General features: G+C 34.3%; 1 long non-coding RNA gene across 2 annotated transcripts; it reads right to left on the bottom strand.

The window, feature by feature from the left end:
- Positions 1-12507: 12507 nt before the first annotated feature.
- On the bottom strand, positions 12508-13448 carry LOC111519463. Of its 2 annotated transcripts, XR_002724379.2 has the most exons (3): positions 13295-13433; positions 12761-13242; positions 12508-12709 (listed from the first exon to the last, which is right to left on the bottom strand). It is a non-coding gene; the product is annotated as an uncharacterized LOC111519463 (long non-coding RNA). The 2 variants fall into 2 exon arrangements; XR_006953768.1 differs by having other exon boundaries at positions 12508-13242; positions 13295-13448.
- Between the last annotated feature and the right edge of the window lie 296 nt (positions 13449-13744).

Genomic DNA, 13744 nt, shown 5'->3' with positions numbered 1-13744 from the left:
TTTTAATGACGCAAATTTTGGGATTTTTTCAAAGAAATTACTTTGGATTCGATATTTGAACTTAAAAATATTGAAATTATATCAAATGCCAGCAATACTGGATCCATTCTGTGAAATTCCATTCCACACTATGAAACAAATTTTCAAATAATTCCTGATTAATTTCACTTTTAAATCAATATTAATGTCTCGCTTGACTTGGTTTGCTAATTTCCATATATTTAAATGTTTAAATACCTTTTATTAAAATGAAAAGTGAATTTCAGTATGACTGATATGTGTATTAAATAGCTTGTTATCTCAATTCAAGCGGGTAAAGTTGAGCTCTAAAGTTCTCTGTTTCCATCGCCTTTATTAAGTGCTTAACTTTTGTTCCTTTGTTAATAATTTTGTATTTTCCCTCAGTTTAATCAAGAGCAACCAAACCTTTTTAGACAGAAGACATAGTGAATTCGATTTACTGATTTATTATATTTTCCACAAAAGTGAAACTCATATTAGTATCATATTGCAATTTCTTATAAAAATACCAGCCAATAGCCAATTTGTAGTCTCCCGTAGGAAGCGGAAGCTTTATCAATTCCGATCGCAAATAAAAGCCATCTATAATTTGCAGACCCTGTTAAAAAATGAACTTTCAATTTAAAAATCAATTAAATTAAAAATTAAGAGATACTTTAAGTACTAACCACAAAAGGGCAAGAATGATTAAAGTTCGTGAAATCCAAGAACAAACTAAAAATCGCTTTGGCAATTGGATTTTTGGGATTTTTCATAAATCGACAATAGTCGATTCGTGTGTTGATAAGCCAGGGCTTATAGCCATTGGCCCTTTTCAATACTTGCAAATGTATTTTTACATCGTTGACCGGATAAAAAATAGTCTCATTGTAGTAGGCAGCGATTATATATCTTTCTTTGACCTTTAAGCGACAAGTGTGAATCGCAACCCAAGACTGATTATAGCTCTTGCATACAAAATCTGTTAACTTAAAGGTAACAGCATTCTGCAAATGTATAAACAATTGGAATGAAAACACAAACTTGACAACAACTAGAAAGAACTTACTATTGACTTGAAGTTCAAACTTGCAAAAATGGCAAAAATACCGAAAATAAATAGTTTACCCTGCATTTTCAATGAAGTTCTGAACAAAACTGGTGGCTAATTTTCACAGACTTTTCGACTCAACGTTTTTTAATTGAAATCATGTGCCTTGACTGAGTTGATTTAATTTTAATGGTTTATCCATTATTTTTTTCCAGTTGTTGCAATATTAAACAAAAAACTTTATACTAACATTATTTATTACTTTAGTTTTAAGTTTAAAACATTTTTCGGACTAGTAAGTTGGGTATATTTGAAGAACAAATCCGTTAGATTGCATATTTCTATGTGCCGACTCGTGGTCAATAAGCAAAAACACAAAGTTCTAATTCCATTTTGCTACCCAATACGTTGCAATCTCCTTCGGAGATTGTCTTTAGGGGCTACAACCTAAAAAGTTTGTTATGCTTTACATTTTTATATACAGATAAACAGATAAATGATTTAATATACTGAACTCTCAGTGAGAGTCAAGTAAATGTTTGTAAGTGTGTGTCGCTGTAACAACAACGATCAGTTAAATCTATCTATAAAATTGTTTCCAATGAAACACATTTCCTCTTGGCTAGATACGGAATCTACAAAACGAATTCAACTTGGTTAATTTGTTGTGATTTCTTCAAATTACTTCACATATTTCATATGCAAATTTGTTGCGAGACATTTTAATGATTTGGTAGAGAGCGATGCTCAACGTAGATAGGGCCGAAATGGTCTTAGGCCATGACTGGGCAAATAAATGATTTTTACAAACTCTTCTCATGAAATTTCTTTCAAGTTAGTCACACCCATTTTTTTATGTGAGGGTTTTTTTTTGTTTTTTGTTTTAGCAATCATTTCACACGCGTATAAAAAATGAGATACACAGCAATTTTAATACAATTTAATTTGGTTGGCTGCTTGGTTGGATATTGTCCATGCTGCTATGCCCTCCACAGCGCAGTGTCCCCCCTTTTTTTATTGGGTTGACATTCACATTTTTATTTGGCGTAATTACAGAGTCCACAACATTGTGAGCGTGCCTGAAAGGGTTGCATTAACAGCGACAGAAGAAGAGGATGAAAGACATAAATTGGGGTCACCACCTGCAATGCAATGCAATGCAATGTGTTGTCCTGCTCATTGAGCATGGGCATGCTTATTTCTCCCCCTTGTCTCTCTCTATATATATCTTAATCTCGTCGGTTTGTGTATAATTAGACTTGAAAGCATATTTGTCAAGTTCTTGGTAAGCTTTTGGGTGCATTTTGGTTATAAGATCAACAGGATGCGATATGTTAATGATAATGTCAGTCCATTTTATGGCCAAGGTAAGCCAACTGACTAATTGTTTTCAGATCTTTTACTTTTCCTTACTACCAGTCACTTGTGTGGTAAGGCACACTTGCAGACGATCTTCACATGCAGAACTTATGATAATTCACATTGATTATATCTACCATCATCTGAATATGTAGTAAGAATCTGCCAACATTATTATGAACAAAATTTGTGAATAACATACAATTTATCCAGCAGTAGGCTTCTAGAATTAACTAAGATCTTTATCTACGTGACATCTGTAACTGCAGTAAGAACTTTTTTTGTTACTTAAAATTTGTATTTATCCTACAGGTATAATTCTACGAAAGCACCTTGAATTTTATTTCTAAATGCAACGAGTAGGAAAATTGACTACAGCCTTAAAATAAAAGTTTATTGAAATATCTTATTCCACGACAAAGCTGGACTAAGGTTTTGTCATTTGTAGCTGAAGTTTCTCAAGTTTCTCGGCTCCTGCTGTTTTGTTGTTATTGTCATGGTTGTTGTTATTGACTCCTCACTTGATGCTGTTGTCGCTGTTGCTTCTGGTTCTCGTTCAATCGTTGACTTTGTCGCTATTTGCCATCGTCATCATGGCATGATCATGATCATCTTCATTGATGTTCGATTTGTGACCGAAGACGTGCTGCATTTTCTGCTGGAATTGCTTGTTTGTTATTATTATTGTTATTATTATTACTATTATTGGCATTAGTTTTAGTATTATTTGCTGCTGTTGTTGCTGCCAGTTGGCATTCTCCACAGAAATATGGGAACTTCCTGCTTGACATGGCCTGCGGATTGTAAGTGGCGCTAAATGCTTTCATTTAATATAATAAATCTTTCTTTTCTTCTTTCTTTCCTTTTCCTTTTATCTTTGCTTTAAAGCCATATTTTTTGTGGCCAGGCACGTACGCATTATCGTTTTTTTTTCTACCGATTTTTGGGTTTTCTTTTATGAGTGGCATTAAGTGAAAGGGTCGACAATCTGTTAAAATCCGAAAGAAAATAAACTTAGGTCAAAGAGTTTTTGAAATGTGAAAAGCGTTGTCAATGGGAAAGTGTTTGATTTTCTAGAAAATTATGATTGATGAATGCATTTTAGAGACTGGGCAATAAATGCAAGTTTAATTTTTAACCGAAATGACTAAAACATTTAAAATAAAAAAGTTTAAATACGCTTACAGAAGAAAACAGCTCAAGACGTGCTTACATAGTAAGCTAAATAACTAGTTAAATATATTAATGCATTGGGCTACTTACATCGTGACAAAATGTGAATTCCCTTTGCAAAAGTAGTAGTTCGTTGCCTAAGTCTTTTGTTTTGAGTTCCTTTATTTTTGCCGTTAGATGGGGCGCCCATGCATCATCCATTACAAGATGGAGGAGTAATATATGTGACCATTGTCCTGATATTTCACGCTTTACCTACTTCCAAAATTTCAATACCTATGAACAATCGAGAGAAGGAATCAATGTAAACAGTAGACACGTACGCACAATGCTGCCTACCAGCAGTAGCAACAACAACAATATTGTTGGTGATTGTTTGTTTTGCCTTTTTGACTCGAGGAATCGGTCATAAGTTTTCAGCACAATAAGCAAATGTTCAAACCAAAACATAAGGCACAAAAATGTCAACGCATTGTCTTGGCTTCGGCTATCTTCTCTTCACTTCTCTTTTTGCCTGTCGGTTACGTCTTCAAGGTGGCATGAATGATGGCCAACACAAAATCGACAAGAAAACCCAAATAGCCGAATTCCATACTGCATAAGCAGACGTTGAGAAAAAAAAGAAAACTGTGAAATTGATTAAAATCAACTTGAAAATGCTGCAGTTACAGTATATTTCATTTGGGGCGTTGCCCAGTGTGTGTTAATGTGTGATAAACGCCCATGACAGCGATTAATTGGGAACCAAAAACCGAAAGCAATAAGCCAAAAATAATGAAACATTTCCGTTGAACCATTAGGCAACTTCCCAAGGACTTTCTGGAATATTGAATTCTTCAGTTAACATGTAAGTATTGTCTCTAGCTTTTATTTGAATCTTTTTTTCATTTGCTTTTAACGAAATCTTTTCTTCATTCAAATAAAAGCTAGAGACAACATTAACATTTTATCTAAAGAATTAAATATTATTTATAAAATATTATTTTGAACAAACTTGTCAATCGAACGATCTGTTGTATATTACGAGGCGAATCAGTCCCTTATGAACCCCTGGACTAATTTTTATCCTTCTGTAGATTCCCTCTAACTATTCAAAGTCTAATGGAATCTTAAATCAACTTATTCACGAGTAGAATTAGGATAAATAAATACTTTCTGTTTATTTGAAATTTGTTTGTAAAACAAATTCGGTTGCCTATTCCTACTTTTTAACATTTTCTGAAATTTCATTTAATTTCATGTTGTCTTTGGAGTAATAAATAATTTCCTGCCCCCATCAGGTCGCATCTGCCCCGATGTCAACACACAACAAAACAAACAAGGAAGCCAGCAGAAAGTTAGGCAAACAAAAAAAGGAAAAAAATTTGAACAGTGGCAATATTTGGTTGTAGTTTCTTGGGAAATTGGCGCATGCTGTGAGCCAACAACAAAAGTGGCCCAAGAGAAGACATGAAAACATATCTATATTTTCCACATAGTCATGCGTGGCTTTTGTTTGGACTTTTTCCCTCTTTTTCTCACTTTTCATTCACGCCAGTAGCAATCCCCGATATCAACGATGGCAGACTGAATGCTCCTTGGCTTCGGTTTTTTTTTAGTGTTGGTCATGCTGAGCTGCAAGTCTCTGGGCTCTGCTTTGGGCTTATCTTGGCTAGGAAAGTGTCAACACAGCTACCGTTCTACGTATGCAAAATAACAGCAAACGGAGAAAAAAAACTCTCATATTTATTTTGAATTTTTCTTATTTTATTTTTTGCGTTTTTGTGTTTTGGGGTTTTCGTGTGCACAACAATTTTTCCGCTTGGCATTTTATCTGATGCTGTTAAGTCATGCAATCCAATGCAATGGAAGAAAAGGAATAAATGTCTTGGCCAGCCATTTGAATTGAGGTGCAAAGATGATAAATGCGTTCGAATCTGTGTGACATGGAGACAGAAAGGAGGGGGAGGAGTGTGAGAGGACTCTTTTCTCTCTCTCACCGCAAAAGCCAAAGACACAAACTTAAAGGCTCTCAACTCTGTTCGATTCGGTCAATTAAATGTCTTGTAAAATGTCTCGACAAAACAAAAACCAAAAAAAAAAAAAATTGAAATAACTGACTCTGTTTAATTGAGTTTATTAGCCCCGCTCCCGTTTACCTCGGGGAGAGAAATGACGAAATTGCCGCTGACATGCGCTTGAGAAAATAAAAATATATAAATTCACAAACATGCCATTCTTCGGCCTCTGTGAGGGCATATGAGCCAAGAGGTACGAATATAACGGTAACATCAAAAATATTTATTTACAACTTGTTGTCCGAAAAGTCTCCTTACCGCCTCCTTTCGCCATGTCATGGTTGGCTTGGTCACCATCATCATCTCCTCCACCTTTGCTTCAGCTCCTGCTCTGGGCAAATTAATGACACTCCACTCACTCAGCAATTCACCAGAGTGAAATGAAATGATATAAAATATAAAATGCAATTTTTTTCTTGAAATAATTAAATAAGAAGACCATTCCGGCCAGGCATTCTGCTGAGTAGGGTCATCATTTTTTACCAGCATATGTATGTTTGGCGATTATTTAGGGCATTTCTGGTGGGACTGTGTGATGAATTTTGAAGATTGTTGGAAATTTGCATGTAACTATATCATGGTTGGGAAAGCAGAACGAACCAAAAGTTTAATTTCAAATACTAAGAAATTAACTTTAATGTAGTAAGGGGAAATGCTCGGTTCGACCGAATATTTAAAAAAAAAAATATCAAAAATATTTCATCCTGATACCTCTCAAGAGTAAACCGCATAGGCATCGACGGACACGGCTATATCGACTCAGCTTCTCATGCTGATCAAGAATATATACATTTCCTTTATGGGGTCGGAAGCGTCTCCTTCTGTGCGTTACAAACATCTCACCAATGTTATAATATCCTCTGCAAGGATATACAAATGCCACTTTGCAAATTTTTAGTATTCTGGAAACAGTATATCTTTAACAATGGAATAGTTAAAAAATGGTTTTCTTCTTAAGTTCCATGTTTCTTGACCAAGTCTTTCTTAACATGCTATTAAAGCTGTAATCAAAACTGAAAACCAAACGAAATATAGACACCTTAAGTCCTATTTTAATAAAACTCTTTTAAATAAGCTTTCAACGCTGATTGTAAAATGGCATAGTCCATTCCCATATATAGAGCAAAACTTACACCTGTCACAAACTTTTTTAATACTTTACAAAATAATAAATTTGCTGATAGTCATAAACATAGCCATATCAACATAAAATATAAAGAATATTTTAAAAGTAAAAGTGTTCTAAACCATTCAAAAATATTTGGAACATATTGATAATTGAACGTAAAGTTGTGTGTTTTATTTGCAACCCCCATCACGGGAATTTTAAAGTTTTCTATAATAAAACCAGCTTAGCAAAAACAAAAAACAATAAGCTATATGGTAATGCAGTAGTTAAAAGTACAATTTCTTGTATAGGTATAAATGGTGATCGAGGACTTACAATTAAACGTGGTTAAGTTTTAAATAAATAACGATCGTAATTGGAAGATTCTTAAAACAAATGACAAAGTTGCCTTTGTAAAGTTATTTGTTAATTGTGCTTCGTTGGAGTAGAAGGAGTAGCAGTTTCTATAACGGAAAAGGTTTGGCCACTGATGCGAACACAAACAATTGTTGTAAATAATTCCTTGGTTTTTCATAAATCGCAGTCCTTAAACATTTTTCTTTCTATTATGTTATCGTGATTTTCTTCACAAATATTTAACAAATACATGTTGACATTAAAATTGACTTAACTTTTTTTATAGCGATCGGAAGTTCGAATTAGACTGTTTTCTATAGGTCCAATAGGTCCTTTAATATATCCTCATCAAAATGCGAATACGACTGTAATTAGTAAAAACAAATGCGAACGAAAGTAACTTTCTCAACGATGGTATACACCTATAATATACTTATAAAACATCATGTAGAATCTTGTGGTAAAATCAGTAGAATAACAAGGCATATAAAATAGATTTTCTTTGTCTTTTTATGGTTTGCTTAAATGATATGCAAATTAGATTTACCTAACCCATATATATAGTTAAGAGTACAATATTTACACTTGTTGTAAGTGTAAGCTATGACTGTACGATTTCCCACCTCTCTCTTTGTGTCTTTTCGGAAAACTATTTCAATATAATATGCATGGCATTTCCTTAGACCTTCCGACCAACCGACTTGGAGCATACATACTTTTCACTTTCCAAAGATAACAGTTTCCAACCATTCATAAATATTTTCAGCCATGACTTTGCTGCGGCAATCAAATGAGTTGGCAATTTTTTGCAAGACATGGCCAAGACAAAAGGTGGAACTAAGGCATTAAATGAAAAGAAACTTGGCATATTTGGTAAGTATTTGTCTTAATTGTTTGCAAATTAGCTAATTAGTTAATTAAGATTGAGCATTACAAAAGACATGATTACAATTTTAATGGCAAGAACTGAAAGCAACTGCTTCTTCCGCAATTTCGTCAGCGGCTGCCCTCTACCCATAAGCAAATTAAGTTTCAAAAAAGAAAAATCTTAAAACAATGAGCAACTTAATTGAGACATTTGAAGGAGGCCCTTCGGAGGAGTCTTTTGATCGTTAAGTGAGTTAATTTATTTATTATCCACAGATTCTTATTTTTTTTACGGCTCCATTGTTTTTTTTTGGCAAAAAAGGTTTTTATGGTGGGGGGCTGTCCAAAAGTTACCAAAAAAAAACCAAAACTCTTCGTCAATTGCCAAGAACCGGCTTTGGCTAATTAGGAGCTCAACTCAACAGCCTACAACAAAAATAAAAGGAAAAAGATTTATATACTATATACATACATATATGTAACACTCAAAAGAGGCAACTTGAACTTCTTTTTATGATTTTGTCTTTTGCTGTCGGTTGTTGCCTTAATTTCTGTGCATGTTTCTGTTGTGTTTCTCGGTTTTCTTCTTCCCCCTTCTAAATTTATATATACATATATAGCTTTTTTATGATTTTTGCACCTTATGAGAAAAATCTCAAGATGCTGGCTGCTTGGTTGGTCGGTGTCATCAGCTGCCGTCGCTTCTGCTGCGGCTGCGGCTGACGTCTCTGCCAATCTTGTTAAACTTGCTACGAAGCCGCATTGACACTTTGTTGCGCATGAGCATTCGCCTCGTTACAATCTGAGATTGGAGTTGTGGTTGGGAGTCCCAGTTTTTGTTTTTTTTTTTTGGCCGCTCTTTGTAGTTGTGTTTGAAAGTCCGTTTAGCTGTCAAAAGCGTTAATTTTTTATAAGTGCTTAGAGAGAGTTTGGCCTGATCTTTCTACCTCCCGCTCTTGCTCTCTCTTTCTATCTTGCAGCCTTCCTATTTCTCTTTAATGAGTCCACAGAGTTCAAAGTGGCAAGTGTCTTGTCTATTTTTTATTTGCAGCATTCTTTTCATCCAAAAAATAAAATGAACCCATTAATTTGTAGTTGGAAATGGTTTGCCCAACTTGACATTTTTCTTGAACCTTCATGAGTGGGTTATTACTCTTAGTTGGTTTATACAGTTGCTTAGACACAATTGGGTGAACAATATTTCATGAAATTCTCAAAAAAAAAAAATGTTATATATATGTATTTAAGCCGCGAGGTTTAAAACGTTTTCTTTATCTAATTTATTGCTTTCAGGTTCTTTCATTTAACTTTTTCCAGCCAAGTTTCGTAAAAATTTTTATCACATCTGTTCTCCTTTTCGGTTCTAAACAATAATCCTGGAATTGCTAAAACCTGGTCTTGCTTTCGCCTTTAAGCCACACTATTTGCTAGTTCAGGCAGAGAGACCGAATAATTATTAATAACTATTAACGTTTTAAAGCCCAAAATATTTAATCCTTGGCAGCTAATCTGCTGAGGCTCTATAAATAATAGGTGAGGACGATGCTGGATTACGAAATTATCGGATGTTACAGATTTATAAACATAAAAAAAATGTTGAAATACACTATAGCCAAGGAAACTTACAATTAGTAACAAACATATATTCAACATTTTATTTGCAGTAGTAATGGTTTTAATGTCTTAAGACTGACCATTCCGATTGATTTGATTCATTTTGAAGTACACATACTTGAAGAAGAAACTACATATAGGAAATGATTTAAGAAAATGTTTACTTTATATCTAAGTATCTAAAATTTTAATCGTTAACTGTAAATTAAGTTTTGCTCTTGCTTAATACTGGTAAAATCTGTCAACTGTTGATGATAGGAATAATTCTTCCCACTATTCTTTTTGACAATTTTAAATGCTTGTAAGGCCATGTTCAGTTGCAAAAACCTATAAGATAACAGTTCCCACGATTTTGGCAAACTAGCACAGAATTTTTATAACAGTACTCAGAGACAAAGGAAATAGCCAGAGAAAAAAGAGAGACATTAGGCTTAGCTAGCCTGAGAATATTTCATGTTGTCCACCTGCAGAAAAAAAACACACACACATTTAAAGGGAAAGAAGATCTGTTATGTTGCACCCCCTATAAAACCAGGAGATAGACGCTGCGATGGGAACGAGAGGAAAAAAAAGAAAGAGCTACGCATGAAATTATTATGATTTCTTGTCTCGCTCACATCGGCAGGTAGCATATTTTCAAAGCATTTCCAAACAATTGAGTTTTTAAAATGACAAAAAAGAGAAGAAAACTAAAAATAGAACAACGTGACAAGCTGACATTGCACCTGAACCGAAGCTGTGTGTCTATTGTCTAGAGTCTAGAGTATTGTGAAGGCTTTTTCTTTTCATAATTACCAAAAAAAAAAAAGTGAATAAAGAGAGAAGAAGAGGGTGGAGAAGGGGATAAAGGCAGCTGCAAAAACGAAAATGGAGCGCCCCACGCACACACACAGAAAACAGATAAAAGTTGATGAAAAACGGGGAAAAAACAAGTTTGTAGCCAAACTCATTCAATTTTTTTTGGCAAGTTTTTTTCATTTGGTTTCTTTCCCCTCATTTGGTTTGGCTTTATCTGACAAATGAGCAGCATATCCTGTTGATCCTGTTGCTGTGGCGTGTGAACTTAGCTCGCTCAAAAGTTTAATTACAAAAATAATTAAAAGCTTATAAATTAGCTGCCCGAAGATATAAAAGTAATAATAAAGAAAGAAAAAATGTGCAAATTTAATTATAACCTGCATTAATTAATACATTATATGTGAGGAACAAGCACTGGAAGAGGTGGAGATCCACGTAATATCAATCAACGCCAAATGCAGACAAACATATTCCCTAAGGATATGTGAACCGGTTCTCCTTACATCCTTAGAATGAATGAATGCCAAGAATTATGCAATTTGATCTTGGGTTGGGGTCTTTCTATTTCTATCTCTCTCTCACTTGAGTTCTTGCTATTTATTGGCTCCCTTTGGCTTCCCCTTTTTTGGGCTTTCATAATTTATTGATTTTATATGGCGTCACATTTGTCTCCTTTGGACCCGCTGACAGTTTTTGCCACTGTCAGACAAACTCTGACAGTTGCCGCTTGTCAGCAGAGTTGGCTGTCACTTTAATTGCAACTGACGCATTGCCAAAAATAAAAAAATTTCCAGTTGCCCAGTTGCCATCCCTTCGTCATAAACTCCTGTGCCAGTTGGAGTCCTCTGTCATTTCAATTTCCCAGTTGACAATTGGTGGCAAGGTGCTCCTATACTTCACTGCATATACTCATATGAATATACGATTCGGTTTGCCCAACCAAAAATGTATATGATTAAGTAATAATACAACTATGTGTAAGTGTGTGTGGTTGCGAGTGTGTTTATGCCAACGGAAGTTAGTGGCTTAAGTCTTTTGTTTTGCGGTTGTTCCAGTTTTCACCCCAAACCAATAATTATGAATATATAGTTGCATCATATGAAAAAGTTGATCACAAAACAACTTTATACCAATTGATAAGATAAAGAAATTGCATAACCCATAAATATTTATGCGTATGTTTTAATAAACTGAGGCGCAAGGGATAGGGATAGAAAGAATATTCAATGAATGAACTGGGCAAATGCATGTTAATTTATATATTAGGATTCCAATTAACTGATATAAGGAGAAAGCCTTAAAAAATATCACCCATATATTGGTTTGCCTGTTTAATTACCAGATAATTAAACTACTAAATTTGAGTACATTTTCCACATAGAACTATAGACAATCTGCTCTCATACACTTGTTAAATGCAAATGCACATTCCACATGGGAAAATTCGTTTCCAAAATTAACAATTTTCTGTTCTGATCTTTATCCTCTAAAACTTAAAAAGGCATAAATCAATATTTTATCAAATCATTAGTACCGACCGTGTTTTAAATCATTTGGGAAATTAAATTAGATTAATAAGTTTCATTTGTTTATTACCAACTTGATGCAATTTCCAAAAATAAAGTATTAGTTTTATTACTTGGTAAATTATATGGCAATCGCTTGAAAACTCACGAGGCTTTGAGGGTTAAATATTCATCAAATTCGAATTCCATTTCCATATACTATGATCACACTTAATGGTTTAGTTAATTGAAGGGCTATTCATTTTATAATTCTCAAGATCTTCCCTAATTTATTTCAATTATGCCTACAATTTGCTTTATGCTCATATAAATTTTCCAACTTAATGTGGACTTCTTGATTAAGGATCTAACATTTGCCGCCATTTCACATACTTATAATGGCTATTAATATACAATTTCTTATTTCGTTTTACATTTCAGATAACGCTTAAATTCCGTAGTCTTTAATTAAAAGTCATAAGCAAGAACATCATGCCAGCTAACCGCAACCCTTTTTCTTTTTGGTTGCTACCCTCATTTCAATTCCATTCTAATAGACCTTTCACTCATTTGCTACGAGAGCGCTGCAGGTGCAAATGTTGATAAAGAAGTGCAAAGTAAGGTAAAAAGCAGCTTGAATTAAAATATATTGTAAACAATTAAAATGTAATTTTTGTGCCAAAAATCCCAAGGCAGCTGTCTTGTCATTTCACTTGTGTGGAGAGGGTTGTGGGTTGGGGGGCAGGCAGGAGGACCTGTTGTATGCTCGCTGGCTCACTCATTAACGGTTTTACAGTTAGCCAAGCGTAGTCAATTTTTGCTTGTTGATTAATAAATTTTGATAGGCTACTCGAAATGCACATATACCTACTTTTTTTGGGGGGGAATTTGCATTTTAAATGTCGCATCGCCTGCAACATGCAACCGGAGAGCAGAGCGTGACCAAAGCTTAACCCCGAAAGAAGAGCCAAAAAATAAATGAGTTCTGAAACCCTTCATCTAAAAAAGAGCTAGTAGAAGCGTGTGGCATGGTCATTCATTTCGATTTCTACGCTTTCTACACTCGCTGCTTTTCGTCTTCTTCTGCTTTCTGCTGTCTTTTTCTTTCGACGAACAGGTGTAATGATTTTTGACTGTCCGGTTTGTCGTTTTTTTTTTTGCACCTTGACTTTCTGCTTCCGTTTCATTTCATGTCGATAAATTTTTCGATTTTTGTGTGGGGATAATTTTTTTGTATGTATGTATATTTACTTCAACCTCGCTTACGAATACAGGGTGTCATTTAATCCAACTTCTTTACCTGATTTTGTTGCATTAACTTGGCTATGGTTACTTCTTTGCTGTTGCTTGAACCTTTTGATGAAATTCTATATTAAATAATTCGTTTCTTGTATTTCTTTCTCACCTAATGCTTTGCGCCGCTGATGCTTTTTGGACTCTCCCTGAACACAAAGTGTACAGTAACAATTTGGGTAATGTTTTCCACGTGATTTCCATAATTCAAACAAAAATGAAAATTGTATTACAAATTTTAAGTCAAAGTCTACTACCTAAGGATAATGAAAAGCACCCTCTTCACTTTTATCCACTTTTAGTTTAATTGTTAACTTTATACTAAGGACTTTATTAACACAAGTCCCGCAATAAAAACCCATTTGACGCCTACACTGAAAACAATTTTATTTAAAATTTCTGGAATGCACAAAACAGAAAAGGAAAAACTTCTTTTACTTCAATGTGTTCAGATGAACTTCTTGGCCCTTTGAGGTAATTATTTGTTAACGGTTCATTTGAATTATTTCAATGCTTCTTGCTTAATAAACTTCTCTCAGTGTACTACCCTTCAATAAATTTG

The sequence above is a fragment of the Drosophila willistoni genome, chromosome 3R, assembly GCF_018902025.1.
Source record: "Drosophila willistoni isolate 14030-0811.24 chromosome 3R, UCI_dwil_1.1, whole genome shotgun sequence".
Lineage (NCBI taxonomy): Eukaryota > Metazoa > Arthropoda > Insecta > Diptera > Drosophilidae > Drosophila > Drosophila willistoni.
The sequence above is the reverse complement of the archived record's forward strand: the minus strand, read 5'-3'. Positions and strand labels throughout refer to the sequence as shown.